The following is a 17,501-nucleotide window of genomic DNA, read 5'->3' as shown; positions in this document are numbered from 1 at the left end:
GCAGGAAGATTAGCTATTATACCAAATGGCCAAATATTTAAAACTAGGAATTTTTTTCCCTTCTTGTCAGGTTATCTAAGTTAAAATAACCATGTATTTCTTGTAGTACCAGTCTTCTGGTATTCACTGAATAGTAGTAACCACTGTTCGTTTTTTTTTTTTTTTTTTCTCATCCTTAATGAAGTTTCCTTAATATGTTCTTAACTATATATCAACTAGTTATTGCAAACATTATTCTAATAAAATAGCCGCAACAATCATGTTGCCATTGCACCACCTTGGTTAGGAACTAATGATCAAGGACAGCTGAACGATAAAATTTTGGGCCCCTTCCGTACCTCAAAATGAAAAGTGCAATCTTTAAGTCTATTTCACATTTTGAGGAGCCATATAATGTTTCATCTGGCTAAGAATTGCCCTAGTTTAAAGAGTTTGAAAGCTGCAACTTGGTAAAAAAAAAAAAAAATTAACCATTTTTATAGACAGTGGAAATCCACTAGGGAGATGCAACAGATTTCCCAATGTTTTAATGGAAAAGGAAAGGGAGACATGTTTTCTCATATCCCTCTCCTTGTCCTTGTCAATGAACAGCCTAAACAGATGTTCACTAAATAAATAAATAAATAAAATGTAAAGAGACGAAACGAGAGAAAAAGACAGAAAGCAAAAAGAAATCACTTTTTGTATTTGTTTCCAGGAACTACCAAAACAAAGTACTGCAGCTGAGTGATTTAAAACAACAGAGATCTATTTTCTTACCGTGATGGAGGCCAGAAGTCTGAAATCAAGGCTTTGGCAGCATCATGTTCTCTCCAAAGCCTCTAGGGGAGGATGCTTCCTGGCCTCTGTCAGCTTCTGGTAATCCCAGATGTTCCTTGGCTGGTAGATGCCTTACTCCATTCTCTGCCTCCCTCTTCACAAGGCACTCTTCCTGTGCCTCTGTCATCACATCATCTTCCCTCTTCTTATAAGGACACCAGTCATACTGGATTAAGAACCCATCCTACTCCAGGATGCTCTCTTCTTAGCTTAACTAATTATATCTATGATGACCTTATGTCAAACTAGGGTTAGGGCTTGAATATACCTTGTTGAGGGACACAATTCAATCCATACCTCTAGTTGTTTCTTAGAAAAAAATGTTAAGGCAGGTTCTGTGGAGAAAATATGAAGCTTTAAATGGTGAACACAGATAGTGTTAGCCACACATAGGCTTAGGGCTGGCTCTCCTGGAAGACAAAGTAGCCTGCAGGGGAATTGAACTGAGTCAAACCTCAAGAATCTCCTCACCCAAAGTCCCTTTACCATTTGCCTGTGAAGACACCATTAGAAATATGCTGTTGAGCAAATGTTTGTATTCATTACAATTCAAATATCCCTCAACAGAATAATGCTTTGAGCTGTTTGATTTTTTTATGTCCTTAGAATAAATGAGTTTGTCAGCTTTTACCTGAAGGCAGCTTTGGATGTAGAGGGTATTAGAGCAGTGGGTAACTACCAATTTAAATAGAAGTCAAGACCACCAGAACAGAAACTTGCAATCTGTTGAATTGGGGGAAGGGGAAGAGCAACTCTTCACAACTTGTCACTAGACCACAAAAGGACAGGGTGAATAGTACGATGAGAATACAGTAATTCTGCATTTCCTGTTGCATTTTGAAAATATGACAAGAGCATCTGAAAGAATATATTCTTCCTAACTGTGTTCAGTTAAGCTTGGGGGAAAGGGGGAAAACAGCTTATTCTTCTTCCTCTACCAAATGCCTCAAATTATTATGCTGAATGAGTGCTATTGAATTTCCATTTTCACATCAGTTTACTCCCTAAATTGTACTGTCAGGCTGGTTTTACTCTTCATCTGTTTGGTGTTTTTGTCCCTGGTTCTCATGTATCTCCTGAAAGTTACACATCTAAAAGAGCAAAGACAATGAGGGGCGCCTGGGTGGCTCAGTTGGTTAAACATCTGCCTTCAGTTCAGGTCATGGTCTCAGGGTCCTGGGATTGAGCCCCAGGTCGGCTCCCTGCTCAATGAGAGAGTCTGCTTCTCCCTCTCCCTCTGTCCCTAACCCCCACTCGTGCTCTCTCTCACTCACTTACTCTCTCCCTCAAGTAAGTAAATAAATAAAATCCTTTAAAAATTTTTAACAAATAAAAATAAAAGAGCAAAGAAAATGAAAATGTACTTCGCAGATGGTTTAAGACTGATTGACTGGACCATAGAAATAAACTCTTAAACATGTCTATTTCTTGTAAGAATATTTCCTTAAAATTGTATGTTATTTTTAAAGCCTCAAATAGATTTTTTTTTTAAAAGCTTAAATAATACACAATGGAATAAATTTGTTTTAAAAAAAATCCTACAGATACGTTTTGTCAGTATGGATAAATCTTTATTTTACAAATGTAAACGAGTCCATTTATTTATCACCATGGTATAGATGTCCACTCCTCAATCACATTCTTCTTTTCCTTGAAACATATAAAAATAGATCAGACCGGCACTAGAGACTATATTTCTGCAGTTCTTACAAAAGGCAATAAACACATAGGGTCCTCTGACTATTGCCCCAGTAGGATTTTTTAAATCTGCATCTTTAAGTTTTTGATAAGATAAAAATAAAATAGAAAGGAGACAGTTGTGTCAGGCATGTGTGTGCCCTAGTCGTGTGCACAGTTCTGTGTTTCTACAATGGAATAATAGATCCCAGTCTCCTAAGGGAAAACACTGTTGATCAGATAAGAGTATTCTGCAATAACTAGTGAGCAGATTCTCCAGGAGCGAAAGGTCTGGAAACCATGTGTGTCATAGTGGAATTAGTGGAGTTGATGCCAAAAAGTGATACCATCCGCTGGGGCCAGAAAGAACTCTGTAATGTGTTCATGGCCATGTCCTCTCTCCCTGTTAGCCTCCTTTCTCGTAAACATCAGGCGGTGGATCTGTTCTGAGTGCATTCTTTGTGAAGTCAGGATGCTGAGCTTTTGAGTCAGTTGGTGAAAGGCCATTAATTCTTCATTTCCATGAGGATTATATTCACTACTCAATAGAAACGATGTAGAAAGTGGAGTTTTACTTTCACATTTGTCCCTGAAAAAAAAAAAAAAGTCACGACAGGACATAAAAGGATGTGGAATTTGTGTTATTGGCAGCTCAGGCAACATTGTTGCATGAGGTTTTTATCACCCCTGGGAGTGAAAGAGCGCAAAGTCTTCCTTGTGCTCTTGAGCACAAATGAATGCTTCTCCTTGGTTTAGAGAAACTATGAAACCCCTTCTCATAACAGGAAAAAAAAAAAAAGGTCCTCCTTGGATGAAACCAAATGGTGACAAATGAAGAAACAACACTAGAAATAGGATGAGCCAGTGGGGAACTCAGTGAGTTACCTTTTCTTTTAGAATTAGATAAGGTTGTTTGCCCCATAAACAGGCCTCTGTGAGCTTTAAAAACTCTAGCAATCTAATCAACTGCAGTGTAGCCCTGTCCACTAGCCATTGCAATTCATGCCTATGTTGTTTTCCATTGGTTCCACACTAATCCTTTATGTTTATGCTTTGGAGGCGGGGATAGTTATGAGAGTAATGGATATGTAGTAAATGTTTCAAAATTTTCATCGCTCTCTAAACTTCTTTGTTCCTGCATTTTGTTTTCCCCAAACATCATGGTTTCTGAAGATCCCAGGGCACCGCACATTCTTTCTGGGCAAAATATCATACCATTGAGCACACACATGTCAACATGGCACACTTTACCCATCCTCAAAACTGGTTTCTCTGCCAAATCTTCCTCATCTGACCAATTTGGTTGTTCCATCTTCTGCACCACCACAGAAAGTTCTACTGAGCTCTAGTATAGTCTTATCACATTACATTTGAGTTTTTGAATTCTTTAAAAGTGTAGGAATTATTTCATATATCTTTGTTTCACTGGTACATAGCACAGTATCCTGCAAATGATGGGTGCTCAAGGAATGACTCTTCAGTTGAACTGAGTCAGTGAACGAGGGGTGGGTGAGGAGATAAGCCAATGGACCTATCTACACGTGTTGCAAGACTGTTACCAAATTCCTGAAAGGTAGTGAAGACTGGTGTTCTGTCCCATGTGATCATTTGCTCACTTATTAGTGTTTCATTTATGTGTTTACTTGGCAAATATTTCTTGAGGATCGACTCTGTCCAGAGATTAGAATAGATGCCAGGAATATATCAATGTACGAGACAGTTTTTGCTCTCAGTTTACTGAAAGATAACCCTGCTCCTGGTTTATCTTCATTTGGAGACTTTTCCCTCTTTAATCAGAGAAAATGCAAGTACACCACAAAAGATAGTATTCAGCATTACAGCCACTGTTACAGTCTATAAATATCTCTAGCTGAAAGCATGACTAAGACTCTACTGCTGATATTATCCAGCTGAGCCAAAAAGTGAGCTTCATAGCCTCAAAGCCACCTTTGTTATTTACTAATTGCTTTTAACCTTCCGGGCTGTGCATTCCTGCTACATTACTCCTCTTTGATTTACAGTGTTCATCCATGTTACTTTGTTATAGGTGACGGTTTGCTGGAAAGGTGGTTGTGCGCACTTTTTCTCTTTACTCCCTTATGAAAACGAGATGTTGCATCTTCAGAAGCTCTTTATCCAAGGACAATTTTTAGCTAACAACCATAGTAATAAACGTCATGCAGGTACCCATACTCATGGACACGATTATAGATCTTGAAAACAACGAATGGTGATTTATTATATTTTTGTAAAAAATTTGATAGTTTTGCATTCTAAAATGATACAGGTCTTAAGAACATGCCTAAAGGTTAACACAATTAAAGGGGAAAAAAAATCCATTTGTGAAAATCAGACTTTCAATATTCCTGCAATCATGCATGTGATCTTGTCACAGTGTCTGATAAGGGAAAGAAGATTTAAGATAGATTGCAGTTACCTGCACACCCGTTTTCCTGGCTAATTAATGAATTATATTCACTGAGAGGGTACATTTCATTTCTTCTTGGTGATGGAACACATTTCATCCTCTTTCGAAGTAATCATGCTATTTTCTAAGTTAAATATACTCTTGCATTAAATAATAAGAAAAAAACCAAACTTTTCTTCTTTAGAGAGTCAAGATAGGAACATTGTCAATATTTCAAATTTTTATGGCATGTATATTTCCAATTAGAAGCACAAATTTAAATTATCAGTTCTACTTGTAAATTGCCCCTTTAAATTATTTCTGTTTTTTTCATCAGTCATTGTCTTACCTTCTCCCCCTCCACTTACTGGTGCAGCTTTCTTATAAATACATTCTACAACTGAGATAGATCAGGTTCAGGGAAATGTCCACTTGGCACCACCTGTCAAGACTGGTGTGCTGGGACAGGAATATGAGAATAGCATGCAAATGATTTAGACTATTCTACTTTTGCAGCATCCTGCATTATGATGTTTCCTAGGAAGGTGATTTTAACTGGTACTTTCATGAGTTAAAAGTAAAAGCTGTGGGGCGCCTGGGTGGCTCAGTCGTTAAGTGTCTGCCTTCAGCTCAGGTCATGATCCCAGGGTCCTGGGATCGAGTCCCACATCGGGCTCCCTGCTTGGCAGGAAGCCCGCTTCTCCCTCTCCCACTCCCCCTGCTTGTGTTCCTGCTCTCGCTATCTCTCTGTCAAATAAATAAATAAAATCTTAAAAAAAAAGAAAGTAAAAGCTGTGTAAATATTAAAAACATATACAGAATACTAAGTGAAAGTAGGTTCTTATAATGTCCACAGAGCAAGCAAGTCCAAGTAGCATGCAGTACAGACATACACACACTTTTTTTTTTTAATTTGAGGATATAGCCATGTAGAAGTCTTTCAAATGAACAAACATGTAAAACATTTTTTTTAATTAATAATAAGGTAAATTCTGCTTTGTTTCTAGCCAGAGTACCATTACCCAATAGAAGTAAAGGGGCTATAGTATATTTTTCTTTGAATATTGTCCTCTGGTGAATTGTGATGCTTAACATTCCATGTGTGATGACTGCATTAATGAGAAAATCAATTAGCCAACATTCATTTTACCTAACGAGTGTCTGAGGATGCTTTTCTTTTGCCTGAAGTGTGTTTTTCCTGTCCCTGAATTCTCACCACAATGTTACCTCTTCCGGGAAGCCTTACTGGACATCTCTGTCTATGTTGGATGCTTTATATCTCTATTCCTGTAGGATGGGAAGGGGTAGTCACTAGTGGGCCAACCTCTAAAACAATCTAAACTGAGAAAGAGCACTTTGACTTAGAGGAGGTGTAGTTTATGTTGAAACCTGAGGGATTGCTAAAGTTGGCTTTGTAGAAAGGAGATAGGAGGACCATCTAATGATTTTCAGTGAAATTTAAAAGAAAAAAAAAAAGTAAGTGTGCACATTTCCACTTAATTAAGAAAGGATAAAAAATTATATAATGTTAGGACAATTGGATAATCACATGTAAAAATAAATTTCCTTACCTCACACTAACTACAAGATTAATTCCAGGTGAATTAAAGATGAAAATGTAAACCAAAGCAAAACTAATTTTTAAAAATTGTTAGATAAAAATATCAGAAGATAGTGTTATCATCACCTTGGTTAAAAAAGACAGCTTTTTTTTTTTTTATTCACTCTTTTTTTTTATTCTTATGTTAATCCCCATACATTACATCATTAGTTTTAGATGTAGTGTTCCATGATTCATTGTTTGTGCATAACACCCAGTGCTCCATGCAGAATGTGCCCTCCTCAATACCCACCACCAGGCTAACCCATCCTCCCACCCCCCTCCCCTCTAGAAACCTCAGTTTGTTTTTCAGAGTCCATCGAAAAGACAGCTTTTTAAAAATCATAAAAATAAAAATTATTAAAGAGAAGATTAATTTAATATCAAAACTTTAAGTATGACAAATAAAACCACTATAAACAAAGTTAAATCAGACAATAGTCTGTGAGAAATTGATTACAAACTATATAACAGATAACACAGTTATACCCAGAATATATAAATACCTGCCATTCAATATGAAACAAACAAACAAAAATATCATTTGGAAAAATGTGCAATGGGCATCTGGGTGGCTCAGTCGGTTAAGAGCCTGCCTTTGGCTCAGGTCATGATCCCTGGGTCCTGGGATCGATGCCCGAATTGTCAGACTCCCTGCTCAGCAAGGCATCTGCTCCTCCCTCTCCCTTTGCCCCTCTCCCCACTCATTTCCTCTCTCTCTCACATATAAATAAATAAAATCTTTAAAATAAAAAGAAAAATGTACAAAAGTATAGGAGGGAAGATTCAAGGAAAATAATAGGCTTATAAATATATAAAATGACGTCCAATGTTTTTTAACCAAAATTAGAAAAATAACTTTTTCACCCATTAATTAACAAAAGTTAAAATGTTTTGACTGTAAAGTTTGGCCTCAGTCCTGGGGAAATTGGCATTATCATTTCCTGTTGGGTGGTGTGAGTTGGTTTAGCACTTTGTAGGTCACTTAAGTAGTCGAGTGAACATCTTTCATATTCATGGCTACCAATCAAGTCTGAATAGCTTTTCCCCATTTAGAGATATTTCAACATTATGCATCCTACTTTCTTAACATAGAACTACCACAGTTGTCAGAGCTCAAACTTCCAGCCTCCCTTTTTAGGCGGAGCCCAGGCTTGTGATCCCCGTGCCATCGGTCGGAACCACTATTACAAAATTTGTATTGAGAAGTGAGAAATGCAAACAGAAAGGCTGGGGTTGGGGCTTCTGTTTTCCCATTTTCTCTCTCTCTCCCTCAGTCTCTGTCTTGTTTTGACTCTCTCACTCTCTCTCTCCATGCCCAGATGTCAGCAGAGGCTCCTCCTTTCAGTGAAAATAAGGGCAGCCTGGAAAGATCCCCAGTGGCTATACGGACAAGTTTGACTGGCAGAATTGGCCTCAGTAGGGTTCCCTCTAATGTTCACTGGGGCTGCTTCAGTGGTTGTGGGTCCACTGTAAAGCCAGCTCTGCGGTGCTTCTTGGGACATTGTTTCTGGAAGCACAGACTAGATTGAGGAAGAAGATTCTCCAGGACTTCCAGCAACCTTGTGAAGCTCCCAATACCCTATATAATATATATATATTCTGCTCCACCAGCCAATCAGCTTCTGTTGTGTTTAGTCAAAAGCCCTCATTGATAGAAATTTTATGGAAAATTGTAGAAAGGGAGGAAGGAGGAAGGGGGAAAGAAAAATGTGCTACCTTATACTCTAGTAATTACAAAATATACCATAGCACATAGCTTAAGACATTCTGACCATAAGTACACTGTGTAATAGGAAAAAAAAAAATGGCGGGGGGCCAGAATATATATTCCTCTGAATTGGGAAATGGATAATAAGATGCAGTATAGTCATTTAACAAATATATATTTATTAAAAACACAGATTTAGGGCGCCTGGGTGGCTCAGTTGGTTAAGCGACTGCCTTCGGCTCAGGTCATGATCCTGGAGTCCCGGGATCGAGTCCCACGTCGGGCTCCCTGCTCAGCAGGGAGTCTGCCTCTCTCTCTGACCCTCCCCCCTCTCATGCTCTCTATCTCATTCTCTCTCTCAAATAAATAAATAAAATCTTTAAAAAAACAAAACAAAACAAAACAAAAACAAAAACACAGATTTATATAAAACATACCCTGCAAAAACAGAAGTCTATGTATCTTTTATTGTTACATAAGTATCTACAAATCTACTTCATTTCAAATCTAAGAGAAGACAGGGAAGTCAAGGAGAGAATGGAAATGGGTAATGAGAAATTGAAACTCCAGCTTCGTTTATAATGTATCACTCAAAGGGAAATAGATTCCTGCCTTTCTAACAGGTTAAAAAGAAATAAATCTAAACACCAATGTCTATGAAATCTTTCAAAGAATTATGAATTATGAATAGAAAATACATAGAGTTGATTACAAATAAATACATATATATATCAATAAATAAAATTTCCAGAGGCTCCTGAGTGGCTCAGTCATTAAGCATCTGCCTTCGGCTCACAGGTCATGATCCCAGGGTCCTAGGATAGAGCTGGGCATCGGGCTCCCTGCTCAGCAGGAAACCTGCTTCTCCCTCTCCCACTCCACCTGCTTGTGTTCCTGCTCTCACTAACGCTCTCTCTCTCTGTCAAATAAATAAATAAAATCTTTAAAAATAAATAAATAAAATAAAATTTTCAGCATCAGTGTTTGAATGGAAGCACTATAATGAGATGTAAGTATATGGACATGCATTTTATTTGACTCAAGAAATGTCTTCCATCTCCAAAAGTCACACTACCTGACAGGAACTTCTGAAAGACTTTTGAAGGGAACTAATTGATATGGTCTCAAAGTGCAAAGTGGTACATAGTCCTGATTATTTCACAATTTATGAAGTGTGCCAACAAATGAGATTAGAAGATTGAAGATCTTTTATAACCAAAATAGCTTCTTCTTTGCAGGTGTGTTTCTTTCAGGATCAAGATTAAGATATATTACTATGTGAAGATTTTTTTTTTTTTTCCCCTGTTCCCAGAAGATGTCAGTTGCTACAATAACCAAGTGAGGAGTTAAATTTACTTTTTAAAATGAGGTTTTCAAATTATAAAGCAGATTATAACCATGCCCCAGAGCCATCTTCTTTCCATTGCATTATTCTTACATAGAAGCCTTCGTGATTCTGATGGCAGAGATTAGCTTGAGTAGGTGGTACTGAGTTAATTCATATCCTGGTTGCCCCGGGAGACCTAAATTTAAGCTGCCTATTCTTTCCTGGGGTGAGAAATAAAATGAGTCGAGTGCCATTTTCTTGGGGCTGTGCATTTCAAAACCTAGGTTTTGTCTCATTTCTTCTCTTAGAGTTACCATTTATTTACATTTTCTCTACAAGGCAGGTTTTACACTGCCAACTTTGGTTGAACATCAGGGAAACCAAAAGGAGTTTGTTGAACATAGAACTTCGGAGTTTAGGTACTAAATGAAATGAATGGATCCGTGAATAAGTTGAATGGTGATTTCTAGTTCATTCATTCACTTGTAAGTCATTCAGAGACAGCACATTTAAAAATCATTAGGTGGGATACAATCACATTGAGAGATTGCTTACCCAGATAGTGACACGTGAAGATACTCTATCTGTACCTCAGTGATCCTCCAGTTGGGAAACATTGCTCAGTGGTTTCCCTGCTCCAGACACTGGGCCAGGCGTTTACAAAGATGAATACGGTGTGTCATCACTCCCGATGAGGACTTGTAGTCTGGCATAGTCAGATGTATAAATTGATATTTTCAAAAAAATTCAGAGCAAAGTGGGGTAATTCTTTATATCCTCTATAATTCCAGTAATGAAGCTCTGCCTATATGTTTTTTAAAAGGACTTAATATTACTTCAGTGAATTGATGTTTATAAAGTTCATTATAAGTACAAAACCATTTCTTATCTGATGGCCTTCTTTCCTAATGTCTTTGATTTAAGGAAACACAAATACAAAAACAGGTCCATGGTTTTATCATGCCATTCACTGTTGTCATCGGGTTGAGGGGTTAAAGCTAGAAGCTACCCATATCAGAATTGATTAAAATCAACCCATACTTTGTGCCTAAATTATTTTCTGTGGCTACCTAAAGGGAAACTTCTCCTGCTCTTCTACAGCCTCTGATTAAGAAAAGGGAAAAGACAAGAAACATAGTCAAAAGCTGCCTGACCTTTTGTACGGAGCTGTTTTCAAGACTAGTACCATTTTGCACTTGTATGATCAGAGATTGCAACAGTGTTGCATAAAATAGAGTCAAATGACGGCTATGCATGTAAAACAGGACTCCGAGCATCTTCCTGCACCCTCCTCTTAATGCCTTCTCCCAGTGCTTGCTGTCTCCACGGAAACAGCATCTCTGGGATTCTGTTGACGTGTATTTTGAAAGCTGCCTTCACCTGAGAAGTTAGCATACAACAGAGCTGTCCATATCTCTAGTCCTCTCAGATCATGTTTCTAATGAAAAAATATATGTAGAATAGCATTTGCTGAGTAATGATCAGAACTTTGTATTATTTCTTCTTTTTCAAAATTTGTGTGAGGTATTCAAAATAATTATCATGCCCAAAGTGTCATGCTATTTAAAAGTGTCATGTGCATAGTTTCTTTGTTTTGGTTTTTTTTTTGTCAGTTTTAATAAATGAATAAACAGATTTTAGTTCAACCAAAGCATTTGGACCATGCTTCCAAACTGCAGAAAATATCCAAGGCAAGAACCCCGGATCAAGAAGTAGGAGGCATAGGTTTCTGTCCAAGATTTACTACAGACCAGTGTTGGATCTTGGTCAAGTCGTTTCTACTGGGGTTCAGTTTTCTCAAGAAGCAAGTTGAGGCTAAACGAGATGATGTTGAAAAGGTCTCCTTAACATTCCCTCATTCTCTCTGTAGATTAGGACTGGTTTTACTCAATGAATGATGGATTCCATGGTCCTATTTTCCACTGATGATTACCCAATGCCCAACATTTTTGTCTATGATCCTATTCTCTGTTTTAATCAGCGTGCTGTCCCTAATATTCTGTCCAAGTCTTAAAAGAACACTGAGACCAGCAGTAGCCTTATTATGGATTTTCTTCTTTACATAAGTTCATGGAAAAGCCAATAAAGTGTAGATCTGTGCAATTCTATAGCCACTGGCCACATGTGACTATTTAAATTTAAATTGAAGTTAATTGAAATTAAATTAAGTTAAAAATTTATGTTCTCAATTGCACTAGCTACATGTGGCTAATGCTACCTCATTGAACAACACACACACGGAATATTCCCATCATTGCAGTACATTCTATTGGATAAGACTGGCTTAGATCATTTCTCATTTCTAACATTGAAATGTCCTTTCTAAGTCTTAAGCAAAAAGGAAGCCTTGTGCCTGAGGATTCTGTTCTAGCTATGGACAATGTGACTTTCATTTGAGAGCAAACTAATATTTGCAAGGTGAAGTCCTAATACTCGGGAGAGTACCTAACATGTCTGACATCTATAAACAGCTCTCAAAGTATTTACTGAATGAATAAATAAATGAGTGAATAAATTAATTCAAAGCCAAGTTTGGTAATTTTTAAATCAAATCTGAGGAAATCAGCTTAAAAATAATTAACTCTTTTTGTAGCAGATGTTGAGAGAACATTCCCAGTGGAACAAAAATAATGTCTAATGTGGCTTTAATGATTTGGTCATAAACTCAAGTGCCTATCTACAGAGGAAGCAGGAATGTCTGTAATGAATTTAAGAGACTAGATGTAAGAAACTTTAAGGAGTTGCAGGCCTATGCCAAACTAAACGAAACTTTCTACTCATTTTCATGAAAAAGAAGCCAGAAATCTAGATATTTACATGAAATTTCTTAAGTTTCAAAGTTGACAAATAATTACCTATCATCTACCTAGTAATGTTGACTTGGAGTACAAAGCAATATTTTGGGTAAATAGTAGATTAGGTATTTTTTTAAGCTTTCTAAATCATAAAATTATCTTTTTTTTTTTTTTTAAAGATTTTATTTATTTATTTGAGAGAGAGAGAATGAGAGACAGAGAGCATGAGAGGGAGGAGGGTCAGAGGGAGAAGCGGACTCCCTGCCGAGCAGGGAGCCCGATGCGGGACTCGATCCCGGGACTCCAGGATCATGACCTGAGCCGAAGGCAGTCACTTAACCAACTGAGCCACCCAGGCGCCCCATAAAATTATCTTTTTGAGAAGTTAACTCTGAAAAAAAAAAAAAAAAAGAAGTTAACTCTGCATTTTCATAACTAAAAAATAGCAGTGCCAGGAAGAAAACTCCAATACTCTGGGGTTGATTTTTCTTTTCTTTTTCTTTAACGAACTTACGTTAATGACAATGAAAAACAATTTTTTTTAAAAGGATTCAAGAGGCGCTATATTTATTTTTGCACAACAAACTATCCCAAACTTACTACACTAAATTTTTGGAAAATACAAACTGCCAGTCTTTTTTTAAATTAATTCATTTATTTTTTCTTTGTTTATTCATCAAATAATTTGTTTATTCATCAAATACTTACAAATTTCCACTATCACCCAAATATCCTGTTAGCTTCATAGAAGAATAGGACACAACTTAGCTGCTTACATAGTAAAATAAAAGCAATAGTTATGCAAAGCCCTATTGTAGAGGAAAAGGTTATATGCAAAAATCTCACCGGGGGATGACCTTAGGTCAGCCTCTCTCATTTCTTACAAATTGGGGATTAACTAAACTCAACTAGGTGGTTCCTTCTTAGGATCTCTCAGGCAGCTAGTAAAGCAGCTGGTACTGGTGTTCTCTTCAGGGCTTTCTTATTTCAATGTTTGGCAGTTAATGGCAGTTGTTCTCTAGGACCTAAGTTAGTTCTCTGGGACCTTAGGATGTTTGGTTGAACATTTATATGTGATCTGTCCATGTGACCCAAGTTTCCTCAAAGCATGGTGGTTGGATTCCCAGGATGAGTGTTCGCAGAGAAAAAGCCAGGTAGATGCTATCATTCCTTTTTGCGACTTAACACCAGAGGTCACATAACATGCCATTTACCATACTCTCTCAGAACAATCACAAAGACCTACCTTTGTCGGAGGGAAGGTACCCAGGCTCTGCCTCACGTAAGTCGAGGGAGCATGGCATGTTTATGGAAAAGCATGTGAGACTAGAAATTGTCTTCCAGCTGTTTCATTGGAAAATACAATCTGCCATAGAAGCTTATTTTTTTATCTTTCTCTAACAAAGCATTCACTTTGTTCACTCATGATTTTTTCATCAAGATTGATTGTATTTCTACTATGAGTAAAAGATTTAATAGCTGAAATTCTCACTTTTTCTGACTGAGAAAAATTTGGCTAATGATATAGTCCAGGGAAAATGATGTAAAAATATTAATGTTGACACATGGTCCCTGGGGGCCTATGAAGAAAGGCTTATTTGGGCTGAGTAACTTTGTTGAGCCCAGCTGCTGGCTGCTACTGCAGAGAGGTCTAGAAAAGTCCTCCTGACAAGGGGCTAAGTCTCAGAGACAAGCTGCCTCAAGACATGTGACAAGCACCGTGCACACATAGCATATGACATAATATAGTACAAAGGAGTGATAGCAGAATGTAAAATTGTTCATTGACCTGCAAATTCACCCAACACAGAAGTGCTACAAGTATTTTGTTTCTTTCTCCTTTTTTTGGGTCAAGATGAGAATAAAAGTCATTTCTATGATACTTTACATTTCTTCTAAAATGCATGTACCCACAACAAAGAGAACTAGCTGGGCTTAGGGATAGTTTCTCTACATTATGGAAAATTGAGATTGTTTAACATGGTGACTAAAATCAAAGTGCTTTTTTTTTTTTTTTTTAAATCCCAACTTTGCCAGGGGCAGCTGGGTGGCTCAGTCATTGGGTGTCTGCCTTCGACTCAGGTCATGATCCCAGGGTCCTGGGATGGAGCCCCACATCAGGCTCCTTGCTCGGCGGGAAGCCTGCTTCTCTCTCTCCCTCTGCCCCCTGCTTGTGTTCCCTCTCTCGCTGTCTCTCTCTCTCTCTCTCTCTCTGTCAGATGGGTAAATAAAATCTTTAAAAATAAATAAATAAGTAAATAAAAATAAATCCCAACTCTGCCATTTTCCCATTCAATGCACTATGCCAGTTAAGCTCTCTTGCCTCAGTTTCCTAATTTGTAAAATTAGGACCATAATAGTGTTGACCTCATAAGTAATTCTTTACAAAGTAATTTGTAAAATTAGGACCATAATAGTGTTGACCTCATAAGTAATTCTTCAAGGATTACATGAATAAGGTGCTTAGAATACGTCCTTATATATTAGAAGTACTTGATAAATGTTGATTGCTTTTATTATTACTTGCAAACACTGAGGGCTTACTCCACACTCTGTGATGACACAAAGGACTTGGAGAATGAACTGCTTGTAATCAGCCTCCAAGTTTAACTGGACTCCTTGAGGTGTGAAGGTTTGGGAATAGCTAGAATTATTCTTTAGGGCAATCTCAGATAAAAGGTAACTATCTCTCCTCATACTGCCCAGACTGGTGTCTTCTTATTGCATGACCTATAAGCCATATGTTTGCTGGGTTCTATCAAGCAAAATGTTCGCTGGAGATACACATGGCAGTAAATACTTTAATACAGAAAGAGATAAACACTACTGTTTTTGCCAGTAGGTGCTATCGTATTAATCTATTTTCTGCAACTTTTCTGCCTTTCCAGAGCCACTTTCCCTGTCAACTGTGTTGGCCTTTTGCAAAACTTACTTCTCCCTTTATTTCATTCCTCAATATAGCTTTCTATTTCCAGTGGCTGAAACACACTACATCTCCAGTAAATGTGGATTGAATTAAATTGAATTAGAAATCTTTATTTCATAGGGGTATGTGTGTGTGTATAAAATTATATTCTTCCATTTGAAAATTCTCAGTTAATGATCATCGAATAGGGACTTTTTACTCCACTGGTTTCTTTTAAATAATAAGTAAATAATTTAAATAATAAGTAAAACATTGAGAGATAGAGAGGAATTGACAAAGAGAAATGCCATAGCCCTAAGTCAGTAACCTTGAAGTACATTTATCAAATACCGTTAATGTGTGTGACAAGGGAGCATGCCAAGAGCTTACACATGGCGCCTAGGATGGCTGGCAGCATAAAGATTTCCTGTAAAGACAATGGCCTCATCCTAAAAGGCATATTCAATGATGCTTTGATTTATTTATTTATTTTTAAAGATTTTATTTATTTATTTGAGAGAGAGAGAGAGCATGAGAGGGGAGTGGGTCAGAGGGAGAAGCAGACTCCCTGCTGAGCAGGGAGCCCGACGCAGGGCTCGATCCCGGGGCTCCAGGATCATGACCTGAGCTGAAGGCAGTCACTCAACCAACTGAGCCACCCAGGCATCCCCAATGATGCTTTGATTTAAAGCAGGTGGTCTAAAGCTGTGGAGAAGCCACCATGAAGGTGAGCTATGTCCCTATACAGTTCAATATAACAGAATGTCAGATGAGAGGTGAGATGACAGGCAAAACATGTAAACAAGTTATTTCTATTGTCTATGACAGAATGTTTTAGCTGAGGGACAACAGGAGTTAAAGTGGGATGGAAAAGGAAGAGTCTATGAGCACCACCTTCAAATCCATAGATTCTGAATCATGAAGAGCTTTGCCGTAATGACACTGAACTCTTAAACAGGAAAACCATAGGGAAATATACAGTCTTTCCTGGGGTTATGAAAATTAACATACTGGATGTGAGGATGTCTGAGACAACAAATCCGAGTAAAGATTTCTCACTCCGTTGTGCCCCTCCTTGAATTATTCCTTAGCAGTCACCTGAGTCTTTTCGGGACTGGTAACAAATATAAAGAGACACACATGAGTCCCCTAAAATAAAATCTGCATAAATAAAATCTGCAATTTTAGACATTTTTAAGGCGAAAAAGAGCATAAACAAAACAAAAACAAAAACAAAATGAGTGAAAAGCACACATCACATAATATTATCCATAGTCTCAAATACTATAGACAATGTGAGTTATTTTCAAAAAGAGCTAAAAAAATATAAAGGTTCAAGAAGAGAAGACAATGAAAGGAGATATGAAGTTAACTAGCAAACCTCGAGGAACAACTGATTATATATAAATATGGCCTAAAGACAACATAGGGTATGGAATTGAAAAGAACAGTGACTTACAAGTGATAAGGAGGCTACTACATGGACATGGGGACAAAGGAGACTACGTCAACATTATTACTGAGAAAGATAAAGAGAAAAAAACCATTAAACATAAAATAAAGCTTTTCTGACATAAAGACCTATATATTCAATTGAAAGTGACAATTGTGTTCTGAGAGAAATTGGTAGAAATAATCACAGCAAGATATATCTTGGTAAAAGTAATAAAATTTGAAGGAAAATATCATTTATAAAAGTAGGAAAAAACCCCAAAGTTTGTAAATTGTTTGGGACAACATAGATTTGGGTGGTCTTATGATTCTCTGAAGACAGAGTATAAAATAACAGATAACATTCTGAAGGTAAAAGTATGGTCCATGGGTTTTAAAGATTTATATGTGGGGGGGGGGGAGACAGAATGAGCAGGGGGAGGGGCAGAGGGAGAGGGAGAGAATCTCAAGCAGACTCCCTGCTGAGTGAGGAGCCTGACTCCAGGCTTGATCTCAAGACCCTGAGATCATGACCTGAGCCAAACTCAAGTCGGACACTTAACCGACTGAGCCACCCAGGCTCCCTGGTCCACTGGTTTTATATACAGTCAATTTGGACTTAAACTATAAGGGTAACAGAAAATACTCTCACATTTGAAAGCCCACAGGACTACAGCACCCACATGTTTGTCTTCACAAAACCACCTGATGATGAAATGCAGCCAATGATTACATGAAAAATAAAGAGATTAGAATGTGGGAATTGTGGTGAAGCCCTAAGTTAATGCCAAGTTAAATGAATTTTCAAACAATGGCTTCATTATAAACT

The sequence above is a fragment of the Mirounga leonina genome, unplaced genomic scaffold, assembly GCF_011800145.1.
Source record: "Mirounga leonina isolate KUSES-001 unplaced genomic scaffold, KU_Mleo_1.0 Mir_166, whole genome shotgun sequence".
Taxonomy (NCBI): domain Eukaryota; kingdom Metazoa; phylum Chordata; class Mammalia; order Carnivora; family Phocidae; genus Mirounga; species Mirounga leonina.
This window is presented reverse-complemented; position numbering follows the sequence as displayed.